Source organism: Mirounga leonina, unplaced genomic scaffold, assembly GCF_011800145.1.
Source record: "Mirounga leonina isolate KUSES-001 unplaced genomic scaffold, KU_Mleo_1.0 Mir_178, whole genome shotgun sequence".
Lineage (NCBI taxonomy): Eukaryota > Metazoa > Chordata > Mammalia > Carnivora > Phocidae > Mirounga > Mirounga leonina.
In genome coordinates, this window is record NW_023270464.1 from 13,993,360 (window position 1) to 14,005,468 (window position 12,109).

Consider the following 12,109-nt stretch of genomic DNA (forward strand, 5'->3'; position numbering starts at 1 on the left):
TTTTTTGGCATATATCATCTTGATTCAATGAGATGATTGATCTAAACGGTCTCATACTACTTTGGACACACAGTAGGCCCCGGAAGAAAGGTCTCTTTGACATTCAGTGTCACTTGATGGACAAATGTTTATTAAGCACGTATTGTGTGCCGGAATTGTTCTAAGTATTGGAGAGACAGCTTTGAGTGAGGCAGGGTCCTTGTTCTGAAGGACCTAATTTTCTAGAGAAGACAAGCAGAAATAATGTGAATAAAGATGAACTACATGGTTTTGGGTGGTCTTAAGTACTACGGGAAAATTGGGCAAGAGTGATTGGCAGAGGATGGCAGGGGCCATTTCAGATTGTATGGTCAGAGAGCAGCTCTCTGAAATGGGGCCAATTGAGCTGGCCATCAGGGAATCATCTATGTGCTATCTCCATGAAGGTGAACTTATGCTCCTAGACAATGCCAGGCATGAGGCGAGACTCCATCCTTACTCACTGAGTGAATGAAAGGATCAAGGTTGAGGAGGGAAATTGTAGTTTCAGAAATCAGTAAGTTCCTCATAGACCCAGGAGTAACATATCTTGAATCCCTACGCCCTGTAACTCCAAAGACTGTTGGAGTAGAAAAAATAGAGTGAGTTAGGCTCAGCGTCAAACCCTTCCCATGTCCCCACGTCCCCAGCTACTTTCCTTGTGTGACCTCGGGGAAGTCACCTGGTCTCTCCTCCAAAGTGCTCTCATTCATAAAAATGGGAGTAAAATTTCCTTGGGGCGCCTGGGTGGCTCAGTCGGTTAAGCGTCTGCCTTCGGCTCAGGTCATGGTCCCAGGGTCCTGGGATCGAGCCCCGTGTCGGGCTCTCTGCTCAGTGGGGAGTCTGCTTCTCCCTCTCCCCCTGCTCCTGCTTGTGCTCTCTCTCTCTTTCTCTGTCAAAAAAATAAATAAAATCTTTAAAAAAAAATGTTCCTTGCTTCATGGGGTTTGGAGCATTGGAGATAAAATTATGTAGCAGCTAGTTCTTTATAAACTACCAAATGGTGTAGAAATGTTGGTCATTCAGGAGGGAACGGGTTGTTCTCAGCCCTGAACACCCTTTTGTTTTTCTCCTTCCTGGTTTTCTTTGTTCCCTATTTTTATCCCTGCCTCTGCCTAAAGCTCATTAGTGGCATCTGTGGTACTTAGCTTTCTGCCCCAGAAGTGGCTTAGGTGAGGAGGGTGGGAGAAAGGGGAGTGATAGGAGGGTGGTAGAGGGGGGGGGCGATAATACCTATTTCTTAAGGGCTTTAAAAATGAATTCAGGTGGGGGCGCCTGGGTGGCTCAGTCAGTTAAGCATCCACTCTTGATCTCAGCTCCGGTCTTGATCTCAGGGTCGTGAGTTCAAGCCTCGCATTGGGCTCCACGCTGGGCATGGCACCTACTTTAAAACAATTAAAAAAAAAAAAAAGAATAAAAAAATAAAAATGGAATCAGGTGGGGGCTGTTGCTAGGTGAAACAGGGGACCGGAGGTGTATTTCCAATAGTGACTGCTTGCTTTTATTTTGTTTACTGCTTGGTCCTTCAGGGTCAGGTTAACCAAACTTCTATACAAAAAGACAGAGGCTTTGCCTGAATTTCCGAGGGGATCCTTCCCCCCCAGAAAATGGAGGCTTTGGCTGAAATGATCTGATTACCTGCTTGGAGTTTCCCTCTGCGTTCCAGCATGATAGGCATATGGCATTTCCTCATGCTTCCTCCTGTTATTCTTTCTAATTGCCCCTTAATTTACTTTTTTTGTTTTTTTCCATTTAGGCAGTTTGAAGTAGATTATGCAGCTCTGCATAATCATGTATTAGAAAGGCATTTCAAGGAGTAAATTATTAGCGTTGTTTACATGCATGGTTCAAATTTACTGGCAAATTGTTCAGGCCTCGGTTTTATGAGGTAGCTGCCAGCCGGGCTCCTTCTGGGTAAAACGCTGAAATAGGAGAAGTTTCCTTTTGGTTTCCCTCACCCACACGTCCTCTGCCTTCTTCCTCCCCTTTCAACACCTCCCTCCATTCCCGCCTCCACAGAACTCTGTGGACCTGGCAGGCCTTTTACACCTTCATGTGAAGACATTTGTGGGTTCTCCCCTCCGCTGCCCCGCACCCCGCCCCCCCGTGCAGGACCGACCCCCAATGAAAATGAGGTGTGCAAAGGAATAAATCTTCAATGGTATAATTTTAGAGCCTGTGGCAACTGGGAAGGGCGGCTATTTTGGGCTGTGAGGCTTTCTCCTTGACCTGAGATGATATTACTTTGCCGGCCGTTGGTGCAGTCAGCCAACCCTGCACGCGGTCTTTGTAGCAACATGCCTGCCATTCCTGGTGGACGCTTCTTGGTTTCTCCATGGAGCTGCTCTGTGCTCCCCCTGAGTTCTGTGCATGTGTGCAAGGGCATGAATCTGGCCACATGCACCCACCGGGGCTTGTCCCAGGTGACATTTTGAAGGGGTGACGCAGGCTACCCCCAAGGGGCAGCACAGATGGAAGGCACTTCCTTCCACGGAGGGAGGAGAACCTTCCTGGTTGGGTTCTTGCCTGTCCCCCAGCGTCCATGCTTTATCAGTTGCTCAGTGACTGTTGTGCGGGTCACCCCCTCTCTGAGCAAGGTGACCAGGCGGTCTCCAGGCCACAGCGTCTGGGCACCCCTCCTGGGAGGCCTCATTTGAAGCTGTTCTCGGGGGGCATCCTCACAGCGATCCTGACCACCCGGCTTGCTATCTTCCCATTCAAGCCCCGGATGCAGCTGTAGCCCACAGATCCTTGTCCTGGCTGGGGAAGCGAGTCAGGACTCCTGCAGCTGATGGGCAGGACAGCTACAAGAAATCCGAGGGTGGCCAAAACAATAATGCTTTCCAGAGGGGGCCGAGAGTCTAGCCAAGGTCATCACTGGGGAGAATATCTTATTCATAGTTCTTACAACCTAAAAAGTGCACACAAGACCCAGAGATCATTCAGGAAGGAGGAGTAAAGTCAGCAAAGAATGAAAAAATGGGAACAGTTTTTTTTTTTTTTTAAAGGATTTAAGCTTATTTGTGCCAAAAAGAGAAAACAGAAGCCTTTTATAGGTATGGAGAGAATGTGGCTCTCTCTTCTACAGGTCCCCTGGCCATTAAGAAAAGGGGAGAGTTCTGAAGTTGGAGAGAGAGAGAGAGAGAGAGAGAGAGAGAGAGAGAGAGAAGGAAAATGGGATGGGGAAAGGACCAGGGTACAAGAAGAACCTGATTAAGGAACAGAAAAGATAGTGGCTGGAGGGTTAGACAAAGAGAGAGAAAAAGATCAAGAGATAATGCTGCCTTCCCTTATCTGCTGTTGAATTCCATTTTTTTTTTTTTTTTGAGAGGGAGGGAGGGAGAGAGAGTGCGCTGGGGGGGGGCACACAGAGAGGGAGAGAAAATATCTTAAGCAGGCTCCATGCCCAGGGCAGAGCCCAACGTGGGGCTCCATCCCATGACCCTGAGATCATGACCTGAGCCAAAACCAAGAGTCAGACTGAGCCACCCAGGCGCCCTTGCTGTTAAATTAAATTTAACAGATATTTTGACAACCAACTATGTCTGTTCCAGTTCTCGATTTTTGTATGACAGATCACCCTAAAATTTATTTACTTAAAACCGCAACAATCATTTTATTATTATCTGGCGTGGTGCTGAGTGTTGACTGGGCTCAGCAGTGTGGGTCTCATGCAGCCTTTCATGAGGATAAGGTCTGCGGGTGGCCCAGGCTGGGGTCACCTCTAAGGCTTCCCCACTGACACGTGGGGACTGATGCTGGCCCTTGCAGGAACCTCAGCTAGGGCCATTGGCCGGAATGTCCGGTCACTTTTCACAGCAGTTCGTCCTTGTGCTCCTTTCCTGGCTTCTCAGGGCTCCAGAGATGAGTATCTGAAGAGAACGAGGTAGAAGCTGAACGCTCCTTTCTGGGCTGGCCCACGCACATACTCTGTGGGTCCACCAGTCAGTAAGGTCAGCTCAGATTCAAGGAGAAGGCATATAGACCCTTCCTATGGATTTGAGGAGTGTTTGAGAACTTGTGTCTGTCTTAAAACTGCTAAAATGTCCAATCGCGATGTCACGTGTTCTCAACCTTCAAACCAGAAGAGCTTCTTGTCTACTTGGAGCTATGCAAGTCAATGAAGTAATCAGCGCAAAGGAATGAAATGTCCATTCTCCAGAACGCTGAGGTGATAGCAGAATATGTACCAAATGGGGTACAAGATGAACTCTTGTATGTGGAGAGGCCAGGGGCAGAGGGTAGGTAGGAAGGCCTCTGGTCTCTTCTCTTTTTGGAGCATGTTAGAGGCAAACCAGATGGCAGGGGCTAACAGTCCCTAACTCTGGAGTGGGTGTTCAGGCCAGCTTTATTCAAGCCCTAACGTTTGTTCTTAATAACGTCTTTTTTTTTTTTTTAATTTTTTGAAGATTTTATTTATTTATTTTGGAGAGAGTGCACAAGTAGGCAAAGCAGCATGCAGAGGGAGAAGGAGAAGCAGACTCCCCACTGAGCGGGGAGCCCGATGTGGGACTCGATCCCAGGACCCTGGGATCATGACCTGAGCTGAAGGCAGCTGCTCAACCAACTGAGCCACCCAGGTGCCCTGTTCTTAATAACTTCTTATCTTGTTACCTGTTTTCTCTTCCCTGGCCTCACATTTATTCCACCAACGGTCCTCCCTTTCAACAACTTTATTCTTCTGTGGTCCTAAAACTCTCTCCATCCCTCTATCTTCCTTGGTCATCACTGTATGCTTTCCGTGCATGAAAAAGATTTATCTCCCATTCCCCTTCTTACTTCTCTGTGGCCATTTCTCAGACCAGTGACCTCTCCTGCCCTTCCTTGTCCCCCTCCTCACTGGACTGCTTGACATATGTATCTTCGTGTTGGGTTCCCTCTTTGTGGCCATTGTCTCTTGCCTTCTAAAACCATGTCTTATATTCTGGTAGCTCATGCCTTTCTTCTCTGCTCTGACTTGTCTTATCCTAAGTGCCATTTGTCCTGCATGGTGTCCCAGGTCAGTGGGCCCTGGTGTGCCCGATGCCCAGCATCTCCATCAGATACAGCTTTGATGGTGTACCATCTTCATGGTGAGGCCTCGTCCACAGCCATGGACTTTCAGGCGGGTTTGCTGCTCAGCTGCTGACCTTTCTCTGGTAAGAGTATCCTATATCCCATCATCAGTAGAGCCTTTTTCTCTGCATCTCAGTCTCTGGTCTCCAAATATTACTAACTGTACACATTCACTTTTTTTTTTAAAGATTTATTTATTTATCTTAGAGAGAGAGGGAGAGAGAGAGCATGAGCAAGGAGGGGTGGAGGGAGAGAGAAAGAGAATCTGAGCGAATGGAGCCCGACTCGGGATTCGATCCCAGGGCCCTGTGATCATAACCTGAACCGAAACCGAGAGTCGGACAGTCAACTGACTGTGCCACCCTGGTGCCCCTAGACATTCACGTTTTAATCCCCATGTAGGTTGGGGTCCTTTTCTCTTCTTAGTATAAAAGTGATATATATCCACTGTAGAGAATTTAGAAGACACAAAAGAAGCAAAACCAAGAAAACAACTGTTGTGGGTATAAACATTGTTAAGACCTTGGTGTGGGTTACTTTTTTCCCTCCATGTTTACAACTTTTATTTAGAAAAAAACAGAATTACTACTCAGATGGGCAATGCTTTCCTCCAAGTTATTTGCTATTTTATAGAATCAATTGTTACAAAACTAGAGCCTCTGGCCCCAGCTAATTGGACCAGTCTGGGCCATCAGGCCCTAGCTGGGGCAGTACCTACTCTTTCCTTAGTGTTAAATCAGATGATATTGGGATCTGGGGCCATAATATCACATCAAAGTGGGATTAGAATTTTCACTTTGAAGGCTAAAACTTTATTGGAGATGGTGGTTTGCGAGAGACAAGTAGAGAAGACACAGGAGTCTAGAGGCTTCCTTGGATTCTGGCTCTAATTTCTGTGGTGAATTTTGTGTTCTAACCTTTTATTCATATCTCAAATCCTCCCTTAGTGGTAGAGTTGTGTCTGTGGGGTTCTGACATCTCCCCCTAACAGTATCTGAGAAGGTAGGCTTGAATATTTATGGGGAAAGAGGAGCATCCTGCTTAAACTCTGGCATTAACACTGAGTCCAAATACGTACCTTGACATGTAGTTTGCTATGTGACTTGGGCGAATTATTTAAACAATCTGTCTCACAGTCCCCATCTGTAAAATGGATATAACAATGCGGTCCAGTGATGTAAGGAATTGGAAGTTCCTGGGACACAGTCTGCCACAAAAGTCAGGGTTCGATAAATTTTGCCTATGATTATTAATTATCACAATCCTAAATCCTCTGTAATTGCTCATGAAACAGCCCCATACTTTTTCAGCATTAGAACCAAAGCTGTGACAAACATCCTCAAATATTTACATGTGATTGTCTTGAGTTAAATGCCTAGGAGTTGCATCATCGGGTCACAGATTATGGACATTTGAAGAGTTCAAAGCTGTCACTGTTTTCATTGAATCTTGTAAGATGTCCACAACCCAGCCTTTCCCAATTTTTTATTCAGCTTGGGAAAGATGAAGAAAACCCACACCCAGCATGCTCCTTGCCTCAAGGAACATTGTCTGTTGGACAAGCAGATGTACAAGCAATTATAGGTCATAGTTACATTTGCCAGAATGGAAGAGTGTATCTGTAAGGAAATCCCTGAGCCACGGTCTACGCAGTTAGCCTGATGGTCTCCAGAGGGTTTTGATGGGTCCCAGGTTACAGCATTTCAAAACATTTTTAGTTGCCAACAATGAACGACTGGAGATTTCAGGTAAAAATGTAGATTTCTGTCTCACCTTGAAAAAAAAAATGGAAGTATTAGCAATACTGAGGCCTCATGTTACCATGGCAACAGTGAGGCGTGGCTGACCCTTTAGCTAGGGCACCAGTTCTCTTTTTTTGGCACAGTCCCTACCACTCCCTAGTATACTACCTTTTGCTGCTATCTGTATGAGCCATGAGCTTCTGACGATAGGCCTAGTTAAGGGGGTATTTATTTTTTCACGGGCTCTCAGAGAAGACACAGAGAGGTCTGCTAGAGCAGAGGACTACAGGGTAAGCAAAAATATGCTTAAATATGCTTAAAATATGGAGGGAGGACCATCCATGGTGGGCAGAATTGCACGTGCAAAGGTCCGGGGGCTGGAACACAGAGGCCTGCTTGGGTGATGACAAGCAGACAGGACGGGAGAAGAGTTGGGCATTTGAAGGAAGGGACTGAGAGAAAGAGTTGGAGAGGCATGTAAGCATCAGCTTTTGTGCAGCCTGGCATGCCAAAATAAGGAATTTAGATTTTTTTTTTTTTTTTTTTGCTTGCTGTGAAAACTGGATCTGATACTCGAGAGAAGAAGAGCTAAAAGAGTTTCTATTATCTGTGCTCTGACATCACGGTGGTGACTTGCAGAGTATGTTGTGCGCAGAACCTCATTCAATCCTGACGCCAACCCCAGAAGACGTGTGCTTTCGTTACCCTCACCTCACAGATGAGAAAATGCAGATAGAAGGAGGTTGGTTAAGTGACTTCCCCGAGGTCACAACCAGTAAGTGGCAAAGCGGGAAGTGGACCCCGGGCTCAACTACAGAGCTCGCAACTTGATTGCCAGGCTTTAGAACTGCTATCCTAGCAGTGAAGGCAGGATTGCTCCAGGAGGAGGTCAGGAGAGGCCGGCAGACAGAGCGAGGCGGCTGGGTGTCCACTGCGGTGGCCAGTGGGAGAACAGGAGGGCCACACCGGGCTGCGTCCGTGCAGTGCAGAGGGGGTGCGTGTGGGTTACACGGAGGACGACCCTTCTTCGTGGAATGTGCCTGCCACCGGAGTTTCCTCTTGCTCGTTTGAATTCTCAGGGCACATCATGTCTCTTGCCCAGGGCTTGCTTTTGCCATGCCCCATAACAGCTGTTCACATCTTACCGCCTCTTGTCTAGTTCAAGTTTGTAAGGGGCAGGAGGAATCATGCTTTATTTGCCTTAATTTTATTTTTGCATTGCTGAGCACCATGCTTTGGTAAACGAATGAATTCCCCAAATTATCTTTTTCAGATCATTTCTCCTTCTGTATGCATTTGCGAAGTCCGTGGCAGGTTAAACAGTTTTTCTTTTCAAATATGAAAATAATTTCTTTACACGATCTACTTTAAACTATTTGAAAATATGAGGGAGAGGAAGACAGGGAAGCTGTTTAAAAGCAGCAAAACCCTTTAAGAGTCAATGTCACATTTATTGTTATAAAATATTTTTCTCTCTCTGTTAGACATCTGGTTCCCATTACGTACAGTATTGGGTACTTGAGTTCACCAGGCATTTTGCATACCAAGCAGTGTGCATGTGAAATCCCCCTGACATCCGCCAGTTCATATTTGCACCATGCAAGTCCTACTTTACATTTGCAGACAACCCTTCCATCACCAACTTAATTCTTCCCAATATGCTTTCGAGGTTATTTTGTTCATCCTTAGCTTGAGGACCAAATTGCCTACATCTGAGAAATGAAGGACTTAATCATGGAGTCTTTGCTTTATGTCCCTATATGGTCCAACTATCTATAAGCTCACACCGAAGTCAATGAAACATCTAAATCTTTTTTTTTTTTTAAAGATTTTATTTATTTATTTGAGACAGAGAGAATGAGAGAGACAGAGAGCACATGAGAGGGGGGAGGGTCAGAGGGAGAAGCAGGCTCCCCGCCGAGCAGGGAGCCCGATGCAGGATTCGATCCCAGGACCCTGAGATCATGACCTGAGCTGAAGGCAGTCGCTTAACCAACTGAGCCACCCAGGCGCCCCGAAACATCTAAATCTTAAATCTATATTTCCCAGTAACATTGACCCAGAAATGAGAACCACAATATGGAATGTTTGCTAATGAGTCATGAATTTCCTTATAATTGCTTCCACATTCAGGATAGCGCCCTTAAACCATCTAATCTTGACATATCCTGCAACAATCCCATGTGTTGTAAATGGTTTTGTTTTATTCCTTAGGTTACTGTTCAGGGCTTATTTTATGCTTCATTTCATTTTCTTAAAGAAAGCCACACACATGTGGTGCTCACACTCACTCTCTTGGATGTGCACGCGTGCCCGTGTGCACACCCACACGACTCGGAGGCTTATTGCCTCGATCTGTTCTTTTTTTTTTGAAATAAGATAATTATGAAAGCAAAAGGAGCCCTCATCCACATTTGGGAAGAGGGCTGCAATGTGGTCTATCGTGGAGTTCCAAGTTAGGTCTCTGAGAATTAAGGCCAGAATCGAGCAGGGCCTCGGCCGGCAGCCGGCTGTCCCCTCGCTCTCTGCACAGAAGAGTCTATGGACGGACGGACCCGCTAGCATTCAGTACAGTAATAATGGAAAATTAAATACGACTTTTAAAAACTGCTCACATTATAAAGTGATCTATTAGCATTATATGACTTCGGCACTTAAAGTGACTGATTCTAATTGTACGATTTGGCCCATGGCAAGCATTAAAGAGCTACAGAATCTTGTAGGTTTTTTTTTTTTTTTTTTTAATCTCTTTTGGGATATTTTTAAGTGGATTTTTTTTTTCCTTTGGAATAAAGCTTTGTTCCTGCCACAGAAAAGGTTATGTGGAAGAAATCTCTCAGTCCTGATAGAGCCAGAGGTAATTATAGTTCCTTTTTCTTTGATTCATGAATTGATAAGGCAAATATTAAGAACATTTTTTGCATTTTTTTTTCTCCTCCTTTTTTATTAAGTGAAACTCTGTCTTTACAGCTTGGGGATGTTATCCTGAAAAAGTAAAGATGGATGGCCTTCCCTGATGAGCTTTTCTAGCAATCAGACAGGCATTCTTTCCCTGCACCTGGTGATCATAGTGTATCCTGCCGAATCTTTTCTGCACGAGCCCGTGGGTTGCTAAGATGACGTTGCATGCCATACCTTGAGCTGAACTTAATTTAAGCAAGTTAGCACAAAACGAGGACAACTTCTGTGCAGGTCTGCTTCTTAGAGATACTTACCAAAGTGCTTGCAATTTTCAGAAAAAGAGGGATGAATATGGGGGAATGTCATTCATCTTTGAATGAGACTTTATGTTTATGATATGTACAGGCTTTTTCTTAATTCTCATGGTATGGACTGCAGGAAGCTTACTAACTGAATAGTATTGGAAACGGCAGCTTTTTATGCTGACAGGGTCCTTTTTGAACTTACATGTTTAAGCCAAACTGAAGTTTTACCTTAATCTACGTGCCTATGAATTTCTTGTTGGCGGTTTTCGGATTTCTCAATTGTCGAAAAATTGCCTACTGTGATTCAGAGAGTTTTGATACAATGACCCACATTATTATCCATATAACCAACAGTGGGCTCTTGAACACATAATTTAAAAACTCCAGCAACACTGTTAAAGTGTAAACACCAGCCTTATTTATTTGAAACATCTCTTTCTGAAATTGGACTTTTTTTTATTTTATTTTAAGATAATGCTACAGTAGAAAGAAGTTTAAAGACACTCTGGCTTCTTGTGAGTTTTCCACTAACAATTCCCTATAGCTTGCAATAGCTCTCTTTCTTCCACAACCTGGAATCTGCAGAAGAGAGCAGAAATACTTGTTATTGACCTGAATTAGGATAAAAGGAAAAGAGAAGATAAGATCATAGCCGTCGGCATTTTGTTTATGAAAACATCATTTTGAGGATGTGCTTGAATCAGGCAAAAGTAATGCACCTCCCTCCTCTTCCAGCATTTTTGAAATGCCAGCCTGATAAGACTTAGAGAACAATGCCCAGAATTAGGGCATTACCTTTCCTGTATGCTAGTGTTGTGCACGAGAGTGTCATTTAATCATGATGGTGTTTCTTTGTTATTTTAGAAATACATACGAAAATAAAAAAAAATTAGAAAATAAAAATATAACGATGTATAAATATAAGAACAAAAAATAAAAATTTGTTTTTAAAAAAGTTATCATATATTATTTGAAAAGTTTTAAGACTCAAAAGAAGTTGTAAAAATAAATCAGAGAGATGGCCTGTTCCCTTTTCCCAGTTCCCCCAAAGATAACATCTCATATAAACATAGTACCTTGTCAACATTAGGAAATTGATTCAATAGTGTTATCCTAGTTATAGATCTTATTTGGACTTCAGCAGTTTTTTTTTTTAAAGATTTTATTTATTTATTTAAGACATACAGAGAGAGAAGACTGAGCGCAACCATGAGCAGAGGAGAGGGGCAGAAGCAAACTCCCCTCTGAGCAGGGAGCCCGATGCGGGGCTCGATCATGACCTGAGCCAAAAGCAGCAGCTTAACCGACTGAGCCACCCAGGTGCCTCCAGGGAGAGAGAATCTTAAGCAGATCTCACACTGAGCTTGGAGCTGGACACAGGACTCGATCTCACAACCCTGAGATCATGACCTGAGCTGAAACCAAGAGTAGGACGCTTAACTGATTGAGCCACCCAGGCGACCCTGGAATGCATAAAAAAACTGGATGCAGTTTTTAATATGCATTCACTTTTACGATATATATATATATATATATATACACACACACACACACACATATATACGTATTTATTTTAAAGATTTTATTCATTTATTTGAGAGAGAGAGAGAGAGCACACAAGCTGTGTGTTGGGGGGAAGGCAGAGGGAGAGGGAGAAGCAGACTCCTGGCTGAGGAGGGAGCCTGATGTGGGGCTCGATCCCAGGACCCTGGGATCATGACCTGAGCCAAAGGCAGATGCTTAACCGACTGAGCCACCCAGGTGCCCCAAGGGTGTATATTAATATGTGGAAATGCATTAACAACCAATGTTAAGGGAGCATCTCTCACCGATGAGTATTGACGGTATACAAGATTCTCAGATGATGTGGTTTTGTATATCCTGTGCCTGACTAAAGAGGTAGATTTGATTGTATTAATGAAGACCCTTTATATTATTAGCTTTATCCACATATTAATTGACTAACAAAAATAACCCATCCTATATCAAGTGCCAACTGGAGATACAAAGATGGTGGCATTGACTATGCTCTCAGAGAACCCACAGAAGGAGGTAGAAAAAGAATCAACAATTACACCACAGAGGGTT

General features: G+C 44.3%; 1 long non-coding RNA gene across 2 annotated transcripts; it reads left to right on the forward strand.

Moving 5' to 3' along the window:
- The first annotated feature begins 4,814 nt into the window (after window positions 1-4,814).
- Window positions 4,815-10,717, forward strand: LOC118023012. Of its 2 annotated transcripts, none has more exons than XR_004682626.1 (3): window positions 4,815-5,156; window positions 9,611-9,672; window positions 9,786-10,717. It is a non-coding gene; the product is annotated as an uncharacterized LOC118023012 (long non-coding RNA). The 2 variants fall into 2 exon arrangements; XR_004682625.1 differs by lacking the exon at window positions 4,815-5,156 and adding an exon at window positions 5,380-7,590.
- Window positions 10,718-12,109: the final 1,392 nt, after the last annotated feature.